A 12,745-nucleotide genomic window follows, 5' to 3' on the forward strand; every position below is an offset into this window, starting at 1 on the left:
TTTCCCAACACAGCTACACTAGTTTATTACTATAATACATGTGATTCTAGGCCTACCCTCATCCTGTGTTTGATGTACACCCTTTGAGAGTGGAGCCTGTTTTGTTCTTTCCTGAGACCCTCTAAGCTCAAAAATGACTCTACCACTCCACACATCCCCTGCTACCCATGTAACCACCCCCTATGAGTAATGGACCCATCACCTATTTAGTGGAACCCAAAATCCCACCACCCTCTGGCACAAGTCAAGGGATCTTTAACCTACATAGTTGCGGAACCATCTTAGCCTTTGATTCAGACCTTCCTCTCAACACTGTTCTACAGGTGTACAATCGGTGCTGTTGATGATGCTACAGATGATCAGCTCTTTCTTCATCTTTCAAGCAAGACTAGAAGTCTTTACCATGCCAGAAGTCACTGTTGGTAGTGCCCAGCATCACTTCACAAATTCTCGAACAGTATGGAAATGGTGAAGACTTGCATGTTTGCCATCCCAGGTCATGAATAATGACAAATTTCTCTGTGAAACAAGTAGACATAGGAGTTTTGACTGTGACGCACAGGAAGTGTTAACCAAGTATCCTCCAGTTTGCTTAGGCCTTGCACCCTTGTTTATGGATCAAGTATTTGGTCATTCAGTTATCAGGAATCTTATTTATTACAAAATGAAAGGGGTTTCATCTGGTAAATAGTTGAATGTTTTCCAAAAATTTCAAACAGAAAGAAAACTCATGAATCACATTGAATTTAAGTGATTACAAATGTGATTTCCTTAGACAAACTAATGCATGATCAATTACAATGAAAGGGCGGCCACCTGTATTTTATGGGAAAATTTGATTGGGATACTGACCTAAAATCATGTTTGGGCATATAATTCTTGATCCAAAACTTGATGTAAAGTAGTGTTAAGACTGCATGAATAACAACAGAGCACATAAATAGAAAAGTATTTGAAATAGAAAGGGTGTATGGACATTACAGTTGTGCCGTAAATTTACAGCTGATAGCATCATGTGATAACTAAGATGTGAATGGTTAAGCCGTAGGTGGGAAAAGTATCAGCAAGTGAGAAGGAGCTGTGCGTCATCTTGACTATCAGAGCAGTATATCAAAACACTGTCTGAAGTTATGGTCTAAGTTTAAACCTCCCTTGTTGTTGCCTGACAAATGCTCTGAAAGGAGACAAATACATTGCATGTGCCACCCTATTGTATCTGGAGTGATCACAGTCAAAGATAATGGTGCCAACCACTGAGCCAGAAAGGTGGTTAATTGCAATGCTATTGGCTGGAGTACACTTGCTGCATCGACTTCTCTTTGTTGCTTTCGTAAGAAAACTGGTGAGGATGAGAAGTCATGATCGCACCAAAAATAAATCCAACACTGTCTCTGATTGGGCATGGTCGAAAAACTAATGTAAGATGTGAATTGACATACTTCTGGCCCTGACAGAAAAACTACTGCTCCTTTTCTCTACACATTGGGTCTGCACATTTTGTACAGAAAAAGAGACAGTGAGCAAAATGGCGTAACAGATCAGTCAACTGAAAGCATGGAAATTTGTTCCCAGACCATCATCACCTTGAATTGCATGTTACTGCCAATGAAAGCTGTTGAACAACCCCCATGAGAAACCTGCACTCCCACTCCTTTCATCCGGTTGTTCCCAAACAGTGGAAAGATGTTCACCAAGTATCTTTGCAATGCAGTATGGCTGGCAGAGCCTCGGTGTCCATAAGCAGCAAAATATCCAGACTAGCAAGACAGTACTTGAGACAAAGCACGACCCCTGTGTGGAAACACCCAGAGCTGGTCATCGATGAAGTCTTATTAATGTAGCTCTGTGAGCACTAGCAAATTAGTTGCTCTCCAGTCCCATTCTCAGTATAGTCCAGGCACACTGTATTTGTATTGTGCAGCTGTGCTCCAGGAGGAATATTCCTGTCCTCACTAATGTGCACCCAGCAATGTATGAGATCATATGATGCATTCTTAAGAAGATGCTCACCAATTATCCCCTACATTGCAACTGCATTCCAGCCACTCACATCACAAATTTGCAGATTACGTCAGAGAATAAGTTATGGACTATCAATTTGATGCAGAATATAGAAATATGCAAACTTTACTCAATCACTTATGCAAAATAAAGGAATATATGTGAGGACAGGCCTGAAACATTCTGCTGACTCATGTCACCCTTTCCCCTGTTACATCAAAACTTGTTGTCAGTAAAGGTTTCTGCTAGTGAACTGACAAAGCCTCTTCCAGAAGGCAGAGTGAGAGTATAGAGAGAAACATGACTTAGTGATAATTCCAAACACTCAACAGTTTCCATAGATATAGTAATCTGATGACTTCAACAGTGTAACACAGAATGTTAACTTCTGCTTCAGTAGACAACACATTCATAGTTGTAGCTAGTAATTGGGGAACCATGGTTGTGTATTGAAGATTCTGGCCCATCTCACAGTGATTTTAGGAAAATAACAAGTGACAAGACACCCATAAAGAAAAATAAAAAGCACTTAACCATTAAGATATAGAATGAGACAACTGTACATAAAAACTGTAAATTTCCATGTGTACACATATGGCAAATGTGTTTCAAAAATGATTACAATGTACAGTGTGTGTGGTACAAGGGTCATTCAATAACTAAAGCCCCACTTTTTTTTCTCAGAACATATTTATTGTTAAGAGTCAGAATTTAGTGACAATATACATCAACATGTCTTGTCCATGACCTATTTCTCTACATAGTTTCCATCACTTTCTGTGGCCATAGGCCAATGTTGTGGAAGAACATATATTCCCTGTTGCTAAAAGCTCTTGTCCTGTAGGCATACCCATCTTTTCACTGCATGATTGACACTCTTGTCATCTTCAAAGTGTGTTCCCCATAGAGAATCTTTAAACGGCCAACAATTCAGATGAAATGGCCTTTCTTTAATCTTGTGGTCCACTATGTGCATTCGTGGAACCCTTTGTGAGCAGCTCTTTGAATATCCAAGAGTCTTGATCATTGCAGATGAATCACCATACACTGCACACAAACATTTATGGTTTGTTCACCTTGATTTCTTTTTCTGGACACAAGAATTCAATAACAGCATGCGGCTTGTAATGTGAGTCATATGTAGACACTGTTTTAATGCTGTACTACGGCTCTACCATCTGCCAGAACAGATCGAAACTTCACCGGCACACAGAACAAACATTAAATGTGAAGCACCAATAAGAATGTTTGTCTACGTATATTACGATGACGCACCTGGCAGAAAGGTGCACATAGCAAGGTAATTCATGCATTCTATATCCAATGACAGCGTAATACGTGCCTAGTAGGACTCTAATAACAAAATTACGTGTATGTATACCTAAGCACAGGCTTATTCACATATGGGAAACATGTTGAATAATGGAAAACTAGAATCATATGCATAAAATGAACATGGAACTTGTGTGCTTGTGCATATATATAAGAAATAGTCTGTATGCACTGTTTCTGGCAGCAAGAAACAATAGTAACGGAATGACTGAAATACAAGTGAGTAACCTAGTATCAAACCCAGGCATCTATCCTCCTGGTTGAAATTTAGTTATCAGAAGATTATGATAGAAAATTTTCTGCTCTTCTCATCAGTGAAATCCATTTGTTTCAGAAATGGATGTAAGTATGATAAATAACATGTTCATGTTTACTGTTCACTTCAGTGTCAGATGATAAAATGTGCTACCCCGTATTTCAGGTTTTGAAGTGCTTTTACAGTATGACTACTGATAATTAATAGTTTAATGAGTGAAATGGAAAGAAATGTTTCACCTGCAACAGGAGGAAAAGCCAGGAAGAGAATTCGGCAACCTGATAAGTGGAAAAAGAACATTGAAACAAAGGTAAGGATAGCTTGTAATCTAGGTGTGTATTACACTTAACTATTAATTGTTCAAAAGAATTTTGATGTTATAAATAATGTAAGAGTGTACAGGGAGAAATATGACAAGAGTTTCAACTGGTCGTATGCCAAGATTTTCTGAGATAAAGGGTCATCGAAACTAATAATATTGCCCGTGTTACAGACTGAAAGATGGGCAAATTTTTAATCACTACTGATTGCCCCTGCTATTCTGGTGATAAAATCTGAGGCTGTGGGTTGGATAGGGGAAGGGGTAAGAGATTCACTGTTTTAAAATACACACTAACATACAAGAAAATTAAATGCAACACTTGAAGCAACACAGCAATTGTATTTCTAAACTCAGTGCTGTCAATATAATCTTGTAATTAATGATATAAATATAATAGAAGGAAACATTCCAAGTGGGAAAAATATATCTAAAAACACAGATGATGTGACTTACCGAACGAAAGTGCTGGCAGGTCGATAGACACACAAACAAACACAAACATACACACGAAATTCAAGCTTTCGCAACAAACTGTTGCCTCATCAGGAAAGGATGTGGGTTTTAAGGGAGAGGGTAAGGAGTCATTCCAATCCCGGGAGCGGAAAGACTTACCTTAGGGGGAAAAAAGGACAGGTATACACTCGCACACACACACGCGCACACACACACACACACACACACACACACACACACACACACATATCCATCTGCACATACACAAGCAGACATTATCTAAATGTCTGCTTGTGTCTGTGTGTATATATATATATATATATATATATATATATATATATATAACAGAGGGAAACATTCCACGTGGAAAAAATATATCTAAAAAGAAAGATGATGAGACTTACCAAACAAAAGCGCTGGCAGGTCGATAGACACACAAACAAACACAAATATACACACAAAATTCAAGCTTTCGCAACAAACTGTTGCCTCATCAGGAAAGAGGGAAGGAGAGGGAAAGACGAAAGGATGTGGGTTTTAAGGGAGAGGGTAAGGAGTCATTCCAATCCCGGGAGCGGAAAGACTTACCTTAGGGGGAAAAAAGGACAGGTATACACTCGCACACACACACATATCCATCCACACACATATATATATATATATATATATATATATATATACCTGTCCTTTTTCCCCCTAAGGTAAGTCTTTCCGCTCCCGGGATTGGAATGACTCCTTACCCTCTCCCTTAAAACCCACATCCTTTCGTCTTTCCCTCTCCTTCCCTCTTTCCTGATGAGGCAACAGTTTGTTGTGAAAGCTTGAATTTCGTGTGTATGTTTGTGTTTGTTTGTGTGTCTATCGACCTGCCAGCACTTTCGTTCGGTAAGTCACATCATCTGTGTTTTTAGATATAATCTTGTAATTAGTATGTTAATGGAAAACATAGATGTTTACTGCTATTTTTATATGGTTCTGTCTCCATTTCTATATAATTACTTCAATTGTTAAATGAGTCTACTAAGCTTACATGACAATAAGCAATTGTTATAGTGGTTTCATGTGTCCAGGTATTCACTAAAGGCCTCCCATAGCATCCTACATGGAACCACAGGATTGGTTATCAATGTTCATTACTAATGATGTCTGACATCAAAGACTTCCAAGATACATTTTACTTCACACCTGGAAAGAGTGAGCAAAATGCATTGATTCTCAAATATTGTCATACTGAAACACCCAACCCCAAGAGGAAGAAGAACCAAGGTCTTAAAGGAAAAACCACCAGTTTTAAATACAGTATTGTCAACTAATGCAGTAATAACCTGTGAGTCTGTTTTGAAACATTCCTCATGTTATTGACGCCAGTAATTAAGCACAGGATCATAGGAGTGTTCAGAAACTTCAAGAAAGGTAACTCTCATGTCCTAGTATAAACGTGAGTTGGAAATCACAAGCAGATAAAACTTTTCCCACTTAGAGAACTGCTGTAGACCATTATTTGTAGTCTAAATGCCTGTGAGTTAAATTATTCAAGAGAAAAACATCCCAGGTTTATCTGCCAATAGATCTCAACATCAATAAACTATGAATAATTTTCAATGCAGAAGGTGACAATCAAGAGGAAGCCAATCAAGCCCTTTCAGAAATGTTTTCTGCACAAAGTTAAACAAAGGAGTTTCTTACCCAAGTATAGATAAGTGTAGTGAATGTATTGAAGTGGGAAATAGAATCTCAGTGGAACAAAGTGAGCTATGAATTGAAGACTGAAAATTAAATTGGAGCTAAGCAAGAAACAAGCTCAAGCCTTTTTCCAGCACTTGAGTATAAATCCTACAGGGTGTTTTCTCTTGAGCTTTGACTGCCAAAAGAATCTTGTTCTCCCTAAGGCAACAGACCATATTGCCTAATACTCCTGAAGGCTTTATTACTACAACCTTTCAGTTTTTCAAAGGGTGTAAAGTGATTGTCTAAACTGTTAATGTATCAATATATAGCTGTGCACCAGAAAACTTAATGAAGACTGAAATAGTCTTTCCAGTTACTGGCCCCTCCTTCCTATCTACAGGTAGAGCATTGGACCTAATAGAAACAGATCTAAGAAAAAAATAATAATTTGAATACTAATGCTGAGTATCATAAAGTTTTTGAGAAGTGTGAAACTCTGAAAGTAATTGGAAGAGATTGGATATATCAAAATTGTAAAGAACAAGCCAAATGACATATGAAGTCGGCATGTTAGCTCCACTTCAAACTGTCAGCATACAAGCACGTAATTTTCCAGAAAACAGTCAGGCAAAGTGGTGGTCTAAGGATAGTTAGCTTACAATGTGGATATGGGAGCAGAGTGACTAATTTCTAACAATCAATGCAGAAAAACTTTCAGATGTTTACAGGTTGCAAGTCAAACATTTTCGAGCAAAGTGAAAAAATCTTCCCCCTCTTGAGTGGCACGAAATTGTACTACAGAGACCATCTCGTGACTCAGATTTGCCTGATGATTGATGTGAATGTGAAACACGGCAGAGTGATTTTGGCAATGATATCTCATTTTAATGTCTGTCTGAGATTGGATTCAAGCCTATTTGCATTTAGGTTTATATATAAAGTTCCTCTGGCAATTTTCTCATAATGTAAGAACTCTAAAATACAAACAAGTTTCTTTACTACTCAAAATCTTGTAAATGGGCAAAACATGTTGAACAACATTAAAATTTACATATTATTTTGTATGTAACACTGACATTATTGTATCATTTACTTTTTTCAGAAATATAATAAGAGTCTGAAATTTAATTTCTTTCATTTTATTTCCAAATTCCTGCAAATTCCCAGTTGATATTCATGTAAAAGATTCACAGCACTATGAAGTGAATCTCTGTGCATCAAAAATAGACACCGCTAATCATGTTTGCATCAAAAATGGACAGCTACGCATTCTGGTTCCAGAGATGGACATCTGCTTTTTTAAAGAGAATTTTAACTGGTTTATCTAATTAAACTGATACGTACATCATCCTTCCGGATGATGTAAGAAAGAAAATGTTGTCCACTTTTAAAGGTACATTTGTGTGCTGAGCTTTTATTAACAGAAAACTTAATTATAAGTTATGAAATAAAGAAACAATTTGAGCCGTAGATAATATTATTAGACTAAGAGTCACCTTTTGTTTTCTAGGTCTTGTCCAGATTGGACGTATTTAGGTGCACTGCCATTAATACTACATTATTTTATTAATACTTGACGAGTTGAAACCAAACGGCACTCGTAAATGCATAATGTAAGTGTCCTTTAAATTGTGTTTTTATTTCAGAATATACTGTTATTACTAACCTATGTATGTTTTATTTTGTATCTTTAGTCATTGTAATATTATTGGGTGACTTGGCATGGCAAAAGGTTCCATACTTTTAAGCAAAAAGTCGTCCAGATAGATCCACCATCGTCTTCGGGTGCTGTCTGATAACGAAGTCCGATTTACCACTGAGAGTAGAAACACAGTGAAAAATACATGAACGGGCTTTTAACAAAGCCATGCTCAAGTGCCGAGAGTTTGTATAAAAAAAATTTTTGATGTTCTTTATTATAATTCATTGTATGGTCTCGATCCAGGAATGAATGAGCCAAAAAAAATTGAATTAAACACTGTAGGTGAAAACAAAACTAGAAAATTTGAAAAAAACTAATACCTCCTTGTGAGGACTAGTGATGAACAAGCCTTGCTGTGTTATCCATAAAGGTTGCACCTTATGGCATTCTCTTCTAATGGTAGCATATGAAAAATGTATGAAACAAAGCACTTAACACAAGCACTATGCACAGATTATTGTCATGGCGAAACGTCCAATCCAGTGTTTGTGGAAGACTGCAGCAGGTGGGGAACATTTGGTGGAATACATGTGGTGAGGCAGTATCGCAGCAGGGAACTTCAGGTGTCATCTCCATGAGGGTGAGAGTATTGTGGCTTGAAGTTAGCAGGATTATTGTGAGAGGTAGTTGTCATATTGTCTTGGAGTGACCGTTGTTTTATCCACAGGCCATATTGTTTCTGTGGGCTGTATGCCGGGGCCAGGCTTGCTGTTGGTAAATGCGTTTACATCAGATGCTTAGTGTGTCAATGGTCTGACCTTTCATTGACCAGTGTCGTGCATGCCGCTACCAAAATAAAGTGGCCAGGTGGAGGCGACCCTATGTGGCCCTTGGTTTGGCCATGTGCGACTGATACTCTGGATACCTGGCCCCAATGGCGTTGGGCCCAGCTGTGGTGACACTGAAGGGCCATGACACCTTGAAAATCAGCATGGTCATGTAGGAGATGCCAGTAGACATTTGATGGCATCTTAAGCTACATCAGACCTGAGGAAAAAAAAAGTGTTGGTCGCCAACCATCTCGTGCACTGTACAGTGAAATCATTCTGCGTTGGAACAGGCACAGTGGTCTGTCAGTAAATGGCATTCTTAAATCACACAGGAAAACTTGGTGTTTCAGATGCTTCTCTAGTGTTACATAGAAAGTCAACCATACTTTGATGTGGACCTACCTAGACTGTCTTCTGTTGACATGGTTGGCACCATATTGGTGTGGATACAACAAATTAATTTAGCAAACTACGCTTCTAAGTAACCTTATCCATCCCTGAAGAAGTCGCAAAAAGAATCCAAACATCTTAATACCCTGTTGGCAGAACTTTTATTCTCATCTATCTTGCTGTGCTATTGATTTCTCTGCCTAATTATATGCGAAGACACTTGTCCCCACTTTGTGTTGTTTTCACACTTTTTTATACTCTAGACATGTTTTAATGATCGCGACAAGTTGCTGCTCATATACTTTTCCAGTATTTGTGGACTCTGACTCCAGGACATTTGGGTACAGGATCCTTCTCGACTGTAGCAGATCCACATGTTGATCTTCTTTTCACACTTGCCCATGGCCAGTTGTGTATGGTCACTGAATGATCTCCTTGTGATGTAACTTCCATTGGAGAGGAAAATTGATCAAATCTCTGATTTTGTCATGTTGTGGTTAGTTTCACAGAACCATAATTGGTGGCAGTCATGTGGCGGAATGTGGGAGATCATTTATGACATTCTGAAAATCATGTTGAAACACATACCAGGTGGTGTGTCACTTCAAGCAGTACAATCTGCATAAACTACCCAAATTATGCATCACACATTTGGTAGGATTTGATGAAGGTGACATGTTGATATGTACACCAGTTTTACTCTGTAATATTTCAACACACCCTCCCATTGACCCAACCCGAACTGCAGTCCATTATCTGATATGATTCTGCAGACCAAACCATCTTTGAGGAAGCATTTCTCAACGTATTGGCAAAGGTCTCTCCTGTTGCTCTTTTCAAAGTTGCAAGCTCCGTATACACTGATCAACCAAAGCATTATGACCACTGCCCACTATGAGACTGAATGCCTCCTGGTGGTGCTGCGGACACATAACGCAATAAGGAAAGAATGTAAGAGCAGAACACAGATGAATGGCCAGTCATTATAGCGAAGATATGGACCGCAAATGAGGGAATCCACTGATATAAGGGGGAGGGCACATTGTTGTGGCACTGTGGCTGGAAACAAGAATCTTTGAAATGGTGCAGCTGGTCACCTGTTTGTATACTACTGTCATGAGCACCTATTGAAAGTGATAGAAGAATGGTGAAATAACAAGTGAGCAGTATGGTATTGGATGACCAAGTCTCATCACAAAATGTAGAGGTCAGAGGATCCTCCATTGTGTAATCTGGGATGGGCAGTGATCTATAGCAGATCTGACAACAGAGTACAATTGGGGTGTAGGCACAAGTGTTTCAGAGCACACAATTCAAAGGCCATCGTTGAACGTGGAGCTCCACATGACACAACCCCTACATGTTCCTGTGTTGACCCAATGGCATCGTCAGTCATGATTGCAGTGGGCACAGCATCACTGATTTTTCACCATGGATCAGTAGGAACATATTGCCTGTTGAATGCATCACATTTCTCGTTACACTAGGTTGATGGCTGGGTCCCCACATGCTGTCATCCAGGCGAATGGCTGCACGAAACATACACAGCACCACAGATGCAGGCTGGTGATGGCACAATTATGCTATGTGGTACATTTAGTTGGGCTTCCATGGGATCCGTGGTGGTAATCAAAGGCATCTTGACAGCAGTCAACTACGTGAATATTATTGTGGATCACCTGCATCACTTCAGCTTGAAGCCTTCCCCTATGCTAATGACATCTTCTAGCAGGATAACTGTCCTTTGTTGCAAGGTCAGAATTGTGTTACAGTTGTTTGATGGACACTGTAGTGAACTCACATTGATGTCTTGGCCAGCAAATGTGCCTATCTCTACCAGTTGGAACATACATCAGGTACCACCTGCCTGCCTGTAATTTGCAGGTATTGCTTGAGTGTGTATAAACATCTGGGGACACATACTACTGGAGTCCTGTCAAGTTCTATTAGAATCCCTGCCAAGCAGAATCTCTGTTGTACTGCATTTGAAAACTGTAACAACATGCTATTAAAAAGGTTGTCATAGAGTTTTGGTTCATTGGTGTGTGTAGAAGTTAGCTCAGTCATCACAAACACAAAACAATAACCCCTATTTGTCCTGGACAGTGGGTCCAAGTAAATCAGTAATGCCCGCATCTCACAGCTTGAGTGGAACAATAGGGAACAGGAGTGGTTGATTCAGTGTTTTGGTAGGTTCAGCCTTCTGGCATTTGTTGCAAGTCACAAGTATACTGTGAATCCGCTGTTCCATATTTCTAAAGTGACATGTCATTTGGAGCTTCAAGAAAACTTCCTTTGTGCCAAAGAGTGCATAGTTTTGGTGTGTAAACAAAAACCAAGTTGCGAAACGGACGTCAGGGATGCACACCAACCATTGTGTGTCATTCTAGTCTGATGTCTAAATGAAACTCCTTTTCTGATGGTATAGGACTGAGTTCTGTTTTGCTGTGACCATGGTAGCAGCATTCGATGTCTTGCAAAATGGGATCTTTGTCCTGCTCCATGGCTATGTCTGCAAGGGATCTTGTCCATGTTTCTCAGTCATGATGTTTTTCAAGTAATATAGTCTAAAGTGCTTCTCCTTTAGGTTTTCCCTTATACCTTCAGATAGACCCATGGAAGAATGTGACAAAGCATCAGCAATAATACTTGAGCTGCCTGTGATGTGTGATATGGAAAAGTTGTATTCCTGGAGCAGGGAGACCCAGAGTGCCTACGACTATGTGTCAAGTTTGCCATCAGTAAAAACTCCAGCACTTCGTGGTCCTTGAAGATGGTGATATTTCATCAGAATAGAAAAAACCTGGACATTTGGAAACCCCATACTATGGCCAGGGCTTCCAGGTCTGTGACAGAGTAGTTTTGTTCACACTTCTTTAGAACACATATACCAAGAGCAACAGTTTTTTGGACGAGCTGCCTCTTGTTCTAGCTCTTTAAATAGAACCACCCCATGCCTGGTTAAAGCACTGTCCATCATCATATAGAAGTCAGATGACAGGTCTGGGTGCACACACGTCACAGCTTAGATGACTGATGATTTCAGTGTTTGGAATTAGGCTTCTGCTTGGTCATCCCAGATTCAGGCTGTAGTTTTCTGGTGAGTTGACACAGGTGCGGTATAGCGAGGGTTTTGATTGACACACAACGTTTATAAAAATTTATAAGCCTGAGATATCCTTGAAGTGGTTTCTTAGTTGAGTGCTGCACAAAATGTATTGCTTCAGTTTCTTTAGGGCTGGGTGAAATGCCATTTTTAGAGATGATATGGCAAAGGCCTTCACCCTGCAAACCCCAAGGTTGGATTTCTCCAAGTTTGCCATAATCTGATGTGCATGGAATGCAGACAACAGCCAGCAAGACACTTAATTATGGTCTTTCCACATGCCTTCTTCTATTAAAATATCATCCACATATTATATGATGCACTCCTGTAGCCTCTAATGAATGCTGCCGATGAGACATTCAGCCCAAATGGCAAGCATCAGAAACTACAGCAGTGACCAAAAGCAAGAAAGGTAGTGTAATCATGACAGGATGGAGCAAGTTCTATTCACCAATAACTCACAGCAAGTGCACTGAGAAGAACACTTTAGTTCTGTGGAACTATTGCAGGTGTTCTTTGAGTCTTTCTGGCCTACTTGTTTCTGGCTCAGTTATTGTATTTCTTTGTCTTGAATGGACCACTAGATGCAGTGTACCATCTTGCTTCAGGGCAACAAGGAGGGGACTGTTGTAAGGAATAACTGCTGGCCCGATAATTCATTTTGTCAGTGTGGATTATATCTTCTCCAAGAACTTGCATTTGCGTGCCAGGTGTATGGCACACGGACAGATATGGAACTTTCTGT

This window comes from Schistocerca nitens, chromosome 2 (assembly GCF_023898315.1).
Source record: "Schistocerca nitens isolate TAMUIC-IGC-003100 chromosome 2, iqSchNite1.1, whole genome shotgun sequence".
In the NCBI taxonomy this organism is placed as follows: Eukaryota; Metazoa; Arthropoda; class Insecta; order Orthoptera; family Acrididae; genus Schistocerca; species Schistocerca nitens.